This window comes from Magnolia sinica, chromosome 10, assembly GCF_029962835.1.
Source record: "Magnolia sinica isolate HGM2019 chromosome 10, MsV1, whole genome shotgun sequence".
Taxonomy (NCBI): domain Eukaryota; kingdom Viridiplantae; phylum Streptophyta; class Magnoliopsida; order Magnoliales; family Magnoliaceae; genus Magnolia; species Magnolia sinica.
In genome coordinates this window covers 58,681,431-58,695,434 of record NC_080582.1, presented here as the reverse complement: position 1 = coordinate 58,695,434, position 14,004 = coordinate 58,681,431, and the positions used below count along the sequence as shown (strand labels likewise).

Genomic DNA, 14,004 nt, shown 5'->3' with positions numbered 1-14,004 from the left:
CTATAGCACCAATTATATCCGTAGCAATAGATACCAATAGCTATGGACAAAAGCTGTAGCTATAGCTGCGGATTATATTTCTAGTTATTTTAAAAAAAATTGTAATAATACGACCTGTTTCCATTGCAAGAACCTGCTGTGATTGATAACTCATCTAAGCTTAATGCTGGTAGAAATAGTACATAAAATGCAATCAGAAAAAATGAAACGATGCGTTTATTACAAATAGCAATCAAATCATACAATGCATCCTACATTCACATTTCTAAATAAACAATACTTTACTTTGCTCAACCTATTATAAGAATTACAACTAAGGCATGCCCTCATGTACAAGAAACAAATACACTCCAACACAGTAAACACCCTCAATATGCATTCAATAATGCTCATATTTTTACAGAATTTTCTTCCTTCAGACAGTCAATTTCAGCAAATGCAGAAGATAGAGCTTCTTCTTTCCTGAAACTACAGATGTAACTTCTGTGGACTTCGACATAAGATCACTTTCAAGTTCTGAAACCCTTCCCTTGAGAAAATGAATTTCATCCTCCACTGACTTCTTTAGTTTGTCCGCCTATATAAAACAACATTTATAGACACAATCAAACAAGTATGCCTTTGTACACATCTCAAAAGGAAGAAAGATAAAAAAAAAACACTTATATATGAAGAAATAAAAAATGTACCTACAAATCTTCTAAACTATGGAAAAATCCAAAATGAGTAATGTGTTCAAACCTAGGATGGACTTTTAAACTCAAAACCTAGGTTTAGGTTAAGGTTATAGGTTAAGGTTAAGGTTAAGGTTAAGGTTATAGGTATAGGTTAGGTTTAGGTTAAGGTTATAGATTTAAGTTTAGGTTTAGGTTTAGGTTTTAGGTTTAGGTTTTAGGTTTAGCTTAAGGTTATAGGTTTAGGTTAGGTTTAGGTTATAGGTTATAAGTTATAGCTTTAGGGAATTGAGAATAGATTAAGGTTTAGGTTTAGGAAATCGGGTTCGGATTCGAGATCGAGTTTAGGTTTGGGTTTTCAAGTTTAGGTTTAGGTTTAGGTTAGGGAGTTGAGATTAGGATTAGGTGTAGGTTTAGGTTTAGGTTAGGGAGTTGAGATTAGGATTAGGTGTGTGTTTAGGTTTAGGGATTTGAGAATACATTTAGGTTTTAGGTTTCGGTTTAGGTTTTAGGTTATAGGTTTAGATTTAGGTTTAGGTTTTAGGTTTAGGTTAAGGTTAGGTTATAGGTTATAGGTTATAGGTTAAGGTTTAGGTTATATGTTTAGGTTAAGGTTTAGGTTTAGGTTATAGGTTTAGGTTTAGGTTAAAGCTTTAGGGAATTGAGAATAGGTTAAGGTTTAGGTTTAGGAAATTGGGTTCAGGTTTGAGATCGGGTTTAGTTTGGATTTTTAAGTTTAGGTTTAGGTTAAGGAATTGAGATTAGGATTAGGTGTAGGTTTAGGTTTAAGGATTTGAGAATACATTTAGGTCTTAGGTTTAGGTTTAGGTTTTAGGTTTAGGTGTAGGTTATAGGTTATAGCTTTAGGGAATTAAGAATAGGTTAAGGTTTAGGTTTAGGAAATTGGGTTCGGGTTCGGGATCGAGTTTAGTTTGGGTTTTCAAGTTTAGGTTTAGATTTAGGTTAGGGAGTTGAGATTAGGATTAGGTGTAGGTTTAGGTTTAGGGATTTGAGAATACATTTAGGTTTTAGGTTTAGGTTTAGGTTTTAGGTTATAGGTTTACGTTTAGGTTAAGGTTAGGTTATAGGTTATTGGTTATAGGTTAAGGTTTAGGTTATAGGTTTTAGTTTTGTTTAAGGTTATAGGTTTAGGTTTAGGTTAAGGTTAAGGTTTAGGTTATAGGTTATAGGTTAAAGCTTTAGGGAATTGAGAATAGGTTAAGGTTTAGGTTTAGGAAATCGAGTTCGGGTTTGAGATTGGGTTTAGTTTGGATTTTCAAGTTTAGGTTTAGGTTAAGGAGTTGAGATTAGGTTTAGGTGTAGGTTTAGGTTTAAGGATTTGAGAATACATTTAGGTTTTAGGTTTAGGTTTAGGTTTGGGTTATAGGTTTAGGTTTAGGTTATATGTTATAGGTTATATGTTATAGCTTTAAGGAATTGAGAATAGGTTAAGGTTTAGGTTTAGGAATTCGGGTTCGGGTTCAGGATCGGGTTTAGGTTTGGGTTTTCAAGTTTAGGTTTAGGTTTAGGTTAGGGAGTTGAGATTAGGATTAGGTGTAGGTTTAGGTTTAAGGAGTTGAGAATAAGGTTAAGGTTTAGGTTTAGGTTTAGGTTATAGGTTTAGGTTTAGGTTAAAGCTTTAGGGAATTGAGAATAGGTTAAGGTTTAGGTTTAGGAAATTGGGTTCAGGTTTGAGATCGGGTTTAGTTTGGATTTTCAAGTTTAGGTTTAGGTTAAGGAATTGAGATTAGGATTAGGTGTAGGTTTAGGTTTAAGGATTTGAGAATACATTTAGGTCTTAGGTTTAGGTTTAGGTTTTAGGTTTAGGTTAAGGTTATAGGTTTAGGTGTAGGTTATAGGTTATAGCTTTAGGGAATTAAGAATAGGTTAAGGTTTAGGTTTAGGAAATTGGGTTCGGGTTCGGGATCGAGTTTAGTTTGGGTTTTCAAGTTTAGGTTTAGATTTAGGTTAGGGAGTTGAGATTAGGATTAGGTGTAGGTTTAGGTTTAGGGATTTGAGGATACATTTAGGTTTTAGGTTTAGGTTTAGGTTTTAGGTTATAGGTTTAGGTTAAGGTTAGGTTATTGGTTATAAGTTTAGGTTATATGTTATAGGTTATAGGTTAAGGTTTAGGCTTAGGTTATAGGTTTTGGTTTTGGTTTAGGTTAAGGTTTAGGTTATAGGTTATAGGTTAAAGCTTTAGGGAATTGAGAATAGGTTAAGGTTTAGGTTTAGGAAATCGAGTTCGGGTTTGAGATTGGGTTTAGTTTGGATTTTCAAGTTTAGGTTTAGGTTAAGGAGTTGAGATTAGGTTTAGGTGTAGGTTTAGGTTTAAGGATTTGAGAATACATTTAGGTTTTAGGTTTAGGTTTAGGTTTGGGTTATAGGTTTAGGTTTAGGTTATATGTTATAGGTTATATGTTATAGCTTTAAGGAATTGAGAATAGGTTAAGGTTTAGGTTTAGGAATTCGGGTTCGGGTTCAGGATCGGGTTTAAGTTTGGGTTTTCAAGTTTAGGTTTAAGTTTAGGTTAGGGAGTTGAGATTAGGATTAGGTGTAGGTTTAGGTTTAAGGAGTTGAGAATACATTTAGGTTTTAGGTTTAGGTTTAGGTTTTAGGTTTAGGTTTAGGTTAAAGCTTTAGGGAATTGAGAATAGGTTAAAGTTTAGGTTTAGGAAATCGGGTTCGGGTTTGATATCGGGTTTAGTTTGGGTTTTCAAGTTTAGGTTTAGGTTAAGGAATTGAGATTAGGATTAGGTGTAGGTTTAGGTTTAAGGATTTGAGAATACATTTAGGTTTTAGGTTTAGCTTTAGGTTTTAAGTTTAGGTTTAGGTGTAGGTTATAGGTTATAGCTTTAGGGAATTGAGAATAGGTTAAGGTTTAGGTTTAGGAAATTGGGTTCGGGTTCGGGATCGGGTTTAGTTTGGGTTTTCAAGTTTAGGTTTAGATTTAGGTTAGGGAGTTGAGATTAGGATTAGGTGTAGGTTTAGGTTTAGGGATTTGAGAATACATTTAGGTTTTAGGTTTAGGTTTAGGTTAAGGTTAGGTTCTAGGTTATTGATTATAGGTTAAGGTTTAGGTTATAGGTTTTAGTTTTGGTTAAGGTTATAGGTTTAGGTTTAGGTTATAGGTTATAGGTTAAAGCTTTAGGGAATTGAGAATAGGTTAAGGTTTCGTTTTAGGAAATCGAGTTCGGGTTTGAGATTGGGTTTAGTTTGGGTTGTCAAATTTAGGTTTAGGTTAAGGAGTTGAGATTAGGTTTAGGTGTAGGTTTAGGTTTAAGGATTTGAGAATACATTTAGGTTTTAGGTTTAGGTTTAGGTTTGGGTTATAGGTTTAGGTTAAGGTTTAGGTTTAGGTTATATGTTATAGCTTTAAGGAATTGAGAATAGGTTAAGGTTTAGGTTTAGGAATTCAGGTTCGAGTTCGGGATCGGGTTTAGGTTTGGGTTTTCAAGTTTAGGTTTAGGTTTAGGTTAGGGAGTTGAGATTAGGATTAGGTGTAGGTTTAGGTTTAAGGAGTTGAGAATACATTTAGGTTTTAGGTTTAGGTTTAGGTTTTAGGTTATAGGTTTAGGTTTAGGTTTTAGGTTTAGGTTAAGGTTAGGTTATAGGTTAAGGTTTAGGTTATAGGTTTTAGTTTAGGTTAAGGTTATAGGTTTAGGTTTAGGTTAAGGTTTAGGTTTAGGTTATAAGTTAAAGGTTATAGGTTAAGCTTTAGGGAATTAAGGATAGGTTAAGGTTTAGGTTTAGGAAATCGGGTTCGGGTTTGAGATCGGGTTTAGTTTGGGTTTTCAAGTTAAGGTTTAGGTTAAGGAGTTGAGCTTAGGATTAGGTGTAGGTTTAGGTTTGAGGATTTGAGAATACATTTAGGTTTTAGGTTTAGGTTAAGGTTATAGGTTTAGGTTAGGTTTAGGTGTAGGTTATAGGTTATAACTTTAGCGAATTGAGAATAGGTTAAGGTTTAGGTTTAGGAAATCAAGTTCGGGTTCGGGATCAGGTTTAGGTTTGGGTTTTCAAGTTTAGGTTTAGGTTTAGGTTAGGGAGTTGAGAATACATTTAGGTTTTAGGTTTAGGTTTAGGTTTTAGGTTTTAGGTTTTAGGTTTAGGTTTAGGTTTTAGGTTTAGGTTAGGTTATCGATCGGTTATAAGTTTAGGTTATAGGTTATAGGTTATGGGTTAAGGTTTAGTTTATAGGTTTTGGTTTAGGTTAAGGTTATAGGTTTAGGTTTAAGTTAAGGTTTAGGTTTAGGTTTTAAGTTTAGGTTAAGGTTTAGGTTTAGGTTGTATGTTATAGGTTATAGGTTATAGCTTTAAGGAATTGAGAATAGGTTAAGGTTTAGGTTTAGGAAATCGGGTTCGGGTTTGGGATCGGGTTTAGGTTTGGGTTTTCAAGTTTAGGTTTAGGTTTAGGTTAGGGAGTTGAGATTAGGATCAGGTGTAGGTTTAGGTTTAGGGATTTGTGAATACATTTAGATTTTAGGTTTAGGTTTAGGTTTTAGTTTATAGGTTTAGGTTATAGGTTAAGGTTAGGTTATAGGTTAAGGTTTAGGTTTAGGTTATAGGTTTTGGGATTTGAGAATAGGTTTAGGTTAAGGTTATAAGTTTAGGTTTAGGAAATCGTGTTCGGGTTTGGGATCAGGTTTAGGTTTGGGTTTTTAAGTTTAGGTTTAGGTTTAGGTTAGGGAGTTGAGATTAAGATTATGTGTAGGTTTAAGTTTTGGAATTTGAGAATATGTTAAGGTTTAGGTATAGGAAATCAGGTTCGGGTTCGAGATCGGGTTTACGTTTGGGTTTTAGGTTTAGGCTAAGGATTTAGGGATTCAGATTCGGGTTCGGGATCGGCTTTAGGTTTAGGCTTAGGTTTTATGTTTAGGTTAAGGTTACAGGTTTAGGTTTAGGTTATAAGTGTAGGTTATAGGTTTAGGTTTAGGTTAGGTTATAGGATACGGTTTAGGGAATTGACAATAGGTTAAGGTTTAGGTTTAGGAAATCGGGTTCGGGTTCAAGTTCAGATTCGGGTTTAGGTTTGGGTTTTAAAGTTTAGGTTTAGGTTAAGGAGTTGAGATTAAGATTAGGTGTAGGTTTAGGTTTAGGGATTTGAGAATACATTTAGGTTAAGAATACATTTAGTTATAGGTTATAGCTTTAGGGAATTGAGAATAGGTTTAGGTTTAGGTTTAGGAAATCGGGATCGGGTTTAGGTTTGGGTTTTCAAGTTTAGGTTTAGGTTAAGGAGTTGAGATTAAGATTAGGTATAGGTTTAGGTTTAAGGACTTAAGAATACATTTAGGTTTTAGGTTTAGGTTTAGGTTTTAGGTTATAGGTTTAGGTTTAGGTTATAAGTGTAGGTTATAGGTTTTGTTATAGGTTTAGGTTAAGGTTTAGGGTTTGAGAATAAGTTTAGGTTATAAGTATAGGTATAGGTTAGGTTATAGGTTAAGGTTTAGGGAATTGAGTTTAGGTTATAGGTTCAGGTTATAGGTTATAGGTTATAGGTTTAACTTAAGGTTTAGGTTATAGGTTTTGGGATTTGAGAATAGGTTTAGGTTATAAGTATAGGTTTTGGTTAGGTTGTAGGTTAAAGTTTAGGGAATTGAGTTTAGGTTATAGGTTTAGGTTATAGTTTATAGGTTTAGGTTGTAGTTATAGGTTTTGGGATTTGAGAATAGGTTTAGGTTATAGGTTAAGGGTGTGGTCCCTGTAAGTACAGATATAAACACGGCCTGCTCCAATTGGCCAGGCCCTTCCAATGCTGTTGATAGGAAATGGATAGCTTCATCATAGTCATAACAGCGGTTCCCATCTTCCAGGGACCCCCGCTCAACATCTGGATAGCTCCGACGCACATCTGGGTTTGCTCCATTAATTTTGAGTAAATAAATAAACATGACCTATCCAAATGGCCAGGCCCTCCAATGTTGTCCATAGGAAATGGACAGCTTCATCATGGTCATAACAGCGGTTCCCACCTTCCAGGGACCCCCGCTCATCCGGATAGCTCCGACGCACATCTGGGTCTGCTCCATTAATTTCAAGCAAATACATAAACATAGCCTGTACCCGGGATCCACTGAATTCGTCTGATCCAGGGATCCAAGGAAGCTGGATACTATAATTTGGACCATAGTTTTAGCCATCTGAAACGCTGAAATCACGCACACTAACATAATCTAGAAAGGAAATTTCTTTCGCTAAAATATACCAACAAAAGTAAATGGCATTCTTGATTTTCAACTAGAAAGCACAAAATATGAATTGGAACATGAGAGCAGAGAAGTGTTGACTTACTTGTTCACTTTAACCCAAGTAACTTTTAGTGTTTCCTTCTTCTTTTCATCAAGTTCTTCAATCACCTTCTTGATTTTTGACTTTTCATTCTAAGAAGAGAAGAATACAGTAAACAAACAACTTCAGACATAAATAAATTCAATTTAAAAACAAAAAAAGATGAGATCCTTTACAGGCTAAGAAATACAACAATATACCTTAATGGTGTTTTTCTTGGATAATAAGTCATTGTATTCATCTTCAGCTTTCTCGAACATTGTCATAACTTTTTTGTTGACCCTCTTCTCAAGGCTGAAAGCAATCAATCAGATTAACTAAGATGCATGTCCATTAACCTTCCTCTTAAAAAAAATGCAAAACCAAACATCAATTAGGTGTTGAATCATACTATTTCATTGTCATGGAAAAGAAAACAGAGAAGTGTGTGCTCTTGAATGCAAAACCAAACATCAATTAGGTGTTGAATCATACTATTTCATTGATTTTCCAGGGAAGCGTGCTCTTGAATGACTGTGTCCTTCTCCATAATGAGCCTCTCCCTTTCGTTTTCAAAGTCATAAATCCTTTCACAATTGAATGCATTGAAATTTAAAAATAAGTATGTGTAAGAATGCACCAATTACAATAAGAAGTGTGTGCAAGAATGCACCTCGTTGTCTATTGAAGATGGAATTGAATCAGTCTTGTTTTTGTTGGGATTGCTTTTGCCTACGTTGATGCTCAAATGTGAGACACATCCCATGGAAATATCTGCAGTTCCAAATCAAACCTATAAATCAATAGCAAAACAGAAGTGTAGTTTGGGTAGTATCGCACAAGTGAGCAATGTACATACCAGCTGATTTATCTATGAATCAACAAACTCTATATAGCTCCAATTAATTTCCTCTTTTGTGTACTCTTCCTGATCAATTTTGAAGACATGATGTAAGTACACAACCCAAGAAAAAAATCAAGATATTAGAGGTTTCCAAGATAGAGGCAACAACTTGTCATGAAGTAAGTTAACCTAGTTAAAATGTTGTTGCAGCTTCTCATTTGTGAAATTAATGCAGAACTGCTCAAAATTGTTTACCATGAAATATAAGGAAATATCAAACACGCAATCTGTAATGTATAGTGCAGGGACTGGACACAGGTCCACTGCCTGATTTTTTTTTGCTAGTTTCAGCCCAGATGGAAGGCCCAATTGAGGTCTGGCCTGGACTAATTTGCTGCCCATAAAAAGCCTAGTTGTAAGGTTGGTACTAAGGGCCTGTTTGAGGCCAGATTCTAATGCAGATCAAGGCCTAGTCGGGGCCTGATTTCAACTCAAATCGGACCCATCTAGAGCTTGTTTTCAGCACGCAGCACAGCCTAGATGAAGGCCGTTTGGAACCAGGTTTCATGGCCTGACCGTGAGCCATGTCCGGCCCGACTGCGAGGCATCTGAAATGCGTTTCTCAGCCCTCTACACGGTCTAATTGAAGGCCTTATTTCTGGCTCAAAACACTTTCGGAACTAGATTACACTCAGCCCATATCTCTGTGCATTTCATGGCCAGCAGAAGGTCCGACTGAGGGCCAATTTTCAGCATCTTTACGACCTATCCGAGAGGTATTTCGACTTAGATTTGGGGCTGGCTGAAGGATATTTTTCAGCTCCCTTGTGTGGCCTAAAGAAGGCCTGGTTTCAGCCTAAGGTTGAGGCCTGTTTATAGCTTGGATTGAAGCCCATTTAAAGGCCTGCTGCATCTCTCTTCATGGCCCAGTTGGAGGTCAGTTTTAGCTCGCAGCATGGCCTCCAAACGTGGCTAGAACCTTTATGAAAGGAAGAAGAAAAATAAGAGAAGTTCTAGGACTTTGTTAATTGGAGAATGACCTTCCAAATAACAAACAGTAACATGCCACCAATTGTGAGTGTACCCACAAAGTCTTTCCTTAGTGACATTGAAATAAAACAGGGAAATTCTATTTAATCATCAAATGCATAAAAGCTATGATCTCTAGAACAAAAACCCCATACATGAATGATGAACAAGAATTCCATCATTTTAAACATCATTCAGTACAGAGTCAAATCGATACCAGTGGAATTGACAGTTTGGTAGGTCCACCAAATGGTCTATTCTATTGACAAACACAGAAAGGAGATGGGAGTCTAGTTTGTCATTTGTCATTGGCATTGAAATAATGGCCCTAACTTTTAATAAAAAGGAGAAGATGGAGGATACCGTACCCATACTACCTGAACTACCATTTGTCAGGACCACCATGTTTTGATTTTCGTTTTCACTTTGGGGTTTTTCCTCAGCAAAGTCAGCTCCTTTAGCAGCCCACTTGCATCTTATTTGTCTATTTCTGAGCTATTTACCTGACAATAGCATAGTAAAATCAAAGAAAAATACCATGTACAAGCATTCTGACAAACCCAAAATTTGCAAACCTCAGATGCCTTACCAGTCAAGTCATTGATAGCATTCTCAGCATCCTGCAAAACAATAACAAATAAATAGATAATCAGGTTTCAATGAATAATGAACCATGAAGATTGACATAGAATAAATAGATAATCAGAAAATGAAGGAAAAGTACACAACTCACCTTGATGCCCATTCTCCCTCCTCCTTTACCCGGGCTTGGGACCGACAATGCAAGGAGTTGCATTGGCGGAGTTAAAAAGGGGCTTCCATTTGGTTTGTGACGACCAATTGGAGTCTAATATGTTTAAATATAGAGTATAAAATTCATTCAAAATTACAAAAACCAAACCAAACAACATATAGAGTAAAAAAAAAAAAAACAAGCGAAACATCAATATAAAGTAACTAAAAATCAAACCAAGTTCTGAGTTCATCAATATAAAGTAACTAAAGTGCCAAATTAGTTCAAAATTAACCAAAAAAAAAAAAAACAAGCGAAACATCATATAAAGTAACTAAAAAAAGCATCCACACCAAGTTCAATTATAGAGTACCAAATTTGTTCAAATGATCGAAATCTCAAAGATTCCTTCCCCCATAGCACAAGTGATCTTGAACCGACCTCTCCAAGTGTAGATGCGAACCCATCTTCTTTCCACAAATGAGTGTTAGGATGTATAATCTCAGTCAGGGTAACAACAAAAGCTCCCTCCTCCAATGGTTCGCAATGGACAACTGCATTTGGATTAACTTCGTGTACTTGATCACGAGCAACTACATCACGATTTCCCCAACCAAGCAAGTCACATCTCCTACCAATATATATAACATCCGGATACATGTACACATAAAAAATGGCATTAGTATTGTTATCGTTTATAAAATAATTGTAAGTTCAATACTATAGCAAATTTACACTTGCATACCGACGATGCCTGAGCAGATTTAGCAATTGTTGGTGATGAGAGGTTTTGAGTAGATTGTGCGTGTTGCTGCAACTCCATCCAGGCCTCCATCTTGGCCAATGACTTCTTTATATCAAATATCTCCTGCACTAGGCTATCTCTTTCTTTTATCAAATTCTCTACCTTTAAACGGCCAGGGGCTGACATCTTCAGTCCTGTCTTAGTTATTGAGCAACCTAGACCCCGCATTCGCCCTCTACTGTCAGAACCAACCAACTATAAAACATTGCAAATCAAATTATTAGAAAATTTATAATTACCATGAATCTCATTGTAATTTTTAAATTTTATTATTACTTGTGTAAGGGCATCGCCAACACCGGTAATCTTAGAAGAAGGATTGCTAAAATAAAGCTCAACTAATTTTTCCTGCGACAAAATACAAATGAATGTAAAATAATTCAAAGTTATACATTAGCATCTCATAAAGGTACTGGTTAGTGGTAGAAGGGGATGTACGTACAACAAGGTCAGGATACTGGACAACTTTGTCCTTGCTTGTATGGGCTCTTAAGTAAACATCACATCTACCTATCTCGGCATCAGAGGTAAGATTCCTCTCCTTCGCCTTTGGCATATTACATATTAATGGAGTTAGATGAGTGATAATTCAAAAGTAAATTCAATATTAAACTATGATACCTATATTTATAAATAAATAATACATACCATCTGATGGCGAATAACAGCCATGTTGTTCCTCCCAAGACACACAGGACCTTTTAGCTTAGACCGGTTGATTTTATTCCTTTCGCTTGCTCTCTTGAATTCCTCAGTGCCATGTTGATTTACGAAGACTAACCGATCCTCCATAGGGATGCCTGAGGGGGCAAGACTATCTCTCACAACTGCAGGATCCTTGTCTTTAATATATTTTGCAGTCAACCTTTTCTTGTAATTCCGCCATGTTTTCTTGATGCGTTTTGTTATGTATGTAAGACTCGCATCCCAACTTTGACCCTCAAATTCATTAGCCCGTGACAATGACTCTATGATCATTTGAATGTGTGCATGAGGCACCTGGCAAAAGTCCTGGTATATGATCGGGATATGAGTACGGGTGAGGATACCGATATGCGATGCAAATTGCTTTTGTTCAAGACAATCCTCATTTGGTTGCCTGAATTCATTCGTCTTTAGGACTTTTTTCCTATCAGGTTGCTCATGTAAAAAAGCATCCCTAGTAGGATATCTCTTTCTAGACGAAGAAGAAGAAGCTGGCACAACAACATAAAAAGAACAACAGTTATATATACACATTGTTGATTACTGCCAATATATAAGAAAATTAAAATTTACATATCTAATTAAGGAGAACTATCATATTACCTTTGGTCTTACTCCCATCTGTAGTCTCAGTCAAGTGCACACCCAATGCCTCTGGTTGTGAATCCATGTATCTGTTTAAATTAAAATAAAATAAAATAAAATAAAAACACTAATGATTAATACAATAATTTGGATAACAGATAAAGTACAAACAATTCACTACATTATCCATACCTTGATTGGATTTCCTCCAATAAATATCATATTGTTACATGCTTAGTAAATATAAATAATTCAAGAGATTCTCCTTGGTCGCTTTCTTTTCTTTATTTTCTCGACTACAACACTGATGTCTTCAGGTTCATTGAATATCAACTCATCAACAATTTCTAATGAGGTGAGATTAGGTCCTGCATCGACATTAGTTACATCCTTAAATCATTTCGATAGATGGCATGTCTCTTCTTTAATAAAAAACTTTTTTGGAACCTCTAATACCACATGCCATTCAAGATTTTTTGGATCTCTGGAGTAGAAAACTTGCGTGGCATGCTTCGCAAGAATGAACGGCTCGTCACCCAATTTGTCTGAACTGTAAAGACTGGATAAATTTACTAATCTCAGATTCGCTTCGACATAAAAAAAAACACCATGATGCGTCACCTTCACCCAATCACATTTAAATAAGACGGGCTTGTACCCTATTCTGTACTCCAATTGGATAATTCTACGAAGTACTCCGTAGTAAGGTTGATTTTCATCCACTGTATTCATATCCTCAGCACTAGATCGGAAGGTGGTCATACCCTCTGTCATAACCCCACTGTTTTGGTTCATTTTATTCTCCTCATAGTCCTTAGTGACAAAGAGAAAACCATTAATACAATACTTATTGTATTGAGTACAAAAAGCTAGAGGTCCTCTCACTATATCTTTAAATTCTTTATCATCAGATTCGCTAAACTCTGGTTGCCTCTTCAACCAAGGTATGAATTCATCCTCGTTAGGCACCCTGTTGGTCCTCCTATAACATTGCTATAAGAAATTTTTGTGCTTCCTGCGCGTTATTTGATACCATTGTTATTTTGAAATCGCATAAAGTAAAGAGGATATATACAAATGAGCTAATTATGCATACCCTTCCCACACATCATAGCTGGGATGACTCTTCAGTACCCATGTACGAGCCTGTTCGTATTCGATACACGCTAGGGTAACACTTTGACCTGAACCTATTAGACCAATATCGTCATCAACGACATCTTGCAACTTTTGTAGTCCTGAAATGACTTCATCAAACCGTTTTTCTAATTTTTCCAAGAGGCTTGTTTTTTGTTTTCCTCTATATTGGTTGCAATATATAATTGTTTCCTCTTGGATATATTGTTCTATAATGCAACCCTTAGGTCGCATCTTGTTACGGACATAGGCCTTGAATGTCTTCATGAACCTGACAAAGATAATGATACATTACAAATACATACAACCATAGATGTTAAGCCGGATTATTCTTACTAAACTTATAGCATACCTTTCGAATGGATACATCCATCGATAGTATACAGGACCACATATGCGAGCCTCATAAGCCAAGTGGATCGACAGATGCATCATCACGACAAATATAGATGAAGGGCATATAATCTCAAGCTGACATAACGTCCTACCCATACCCCTCTCAAGAGTGAGGAGCATTTGAACGTCTACTATTGTCGAGCACATGGCATTAAAGAAGGTGCAAAAGCTTGTAATTATAGGACGAATGACCTTCCTATCCCTGAATGCATGCTGGATGAGAACTGGGAGCAAATGTTGCATCAACACATGGTAAGACTGAGACTTCATTCTATTTAAATCCACGCAATCTGCCTTTATGATGGTCTTCCAATTCGCACTAAAACCGATTGGAACACACAAATCATTCAAAGTCTAGATGAAAAGCTTTTTCTCTTCTTTTCTTAAACAAAAAGGACATTATTTTTGAATCATCTTACCATTGCTCTTTTTTAGCCATAGACGCTTCTTAATTCCCAACCGTTTCAGGTCCCTGCATGCATTAACATCATCCTTGGTCTTGCCAGGTGTGTTCAACAACAAGGCGATAAGGATTTCACATATATTTTTCTCGACATGCATAACATCAAGGTTGTGACGCACTGAAATATCTTTCCAATATTCCAGATCAAATAATATAGACCGTTTGAAGAACCATGGTGATTCAACATCACCCGTTAGCTCTTGTCGGCCTCCAATAATACCCCTCATATTCCTCTTCTCAGTCTTCTATGTAGGTTCGCGGTCTGTCTTTCAACCTCAATCCCGTCCAGATGAATGGGTTGACGTCGTATCTCATCCTTCTTATTGAATGTGCCAGCACTTGTGTCCTTCCTTGCCTGGTCTGACA

At 36.2% G+C, this 14,004-nt stretch overlaps 1 long non-coding RNA gene across 2 annotated transcripts; it reads right to left on the bottom strand.

The window, feature by feature from the left end:
* Nucleotides 1-252: 252 nt before the first annotated feature.
* LOC131257489 (uncharacterized) lies at nucleotides 253-7,311 on the bottom strand. 2 transcript variants are annotated; one of them, XR_009177445.1, is made up of 3 exons: nucleotides 7,163-7,311; nucleotides 6,966-7,054; nucleotides 253-577 (listed from the first exon to the last, which is right to left on the bottom strand). It is a non-coding gene; the product is annotated as an uncharacterized LOC131257489 (long non-coding RNA). The 2 variants fall into 2 exon arrangements; XR_009177444.1 differs by having other exon boundaries at nucleotides 6,966-7,045.
* Between the last annotated feature and the right edge of the window lie 6,693 nt (nucleotides 7,312-14,004).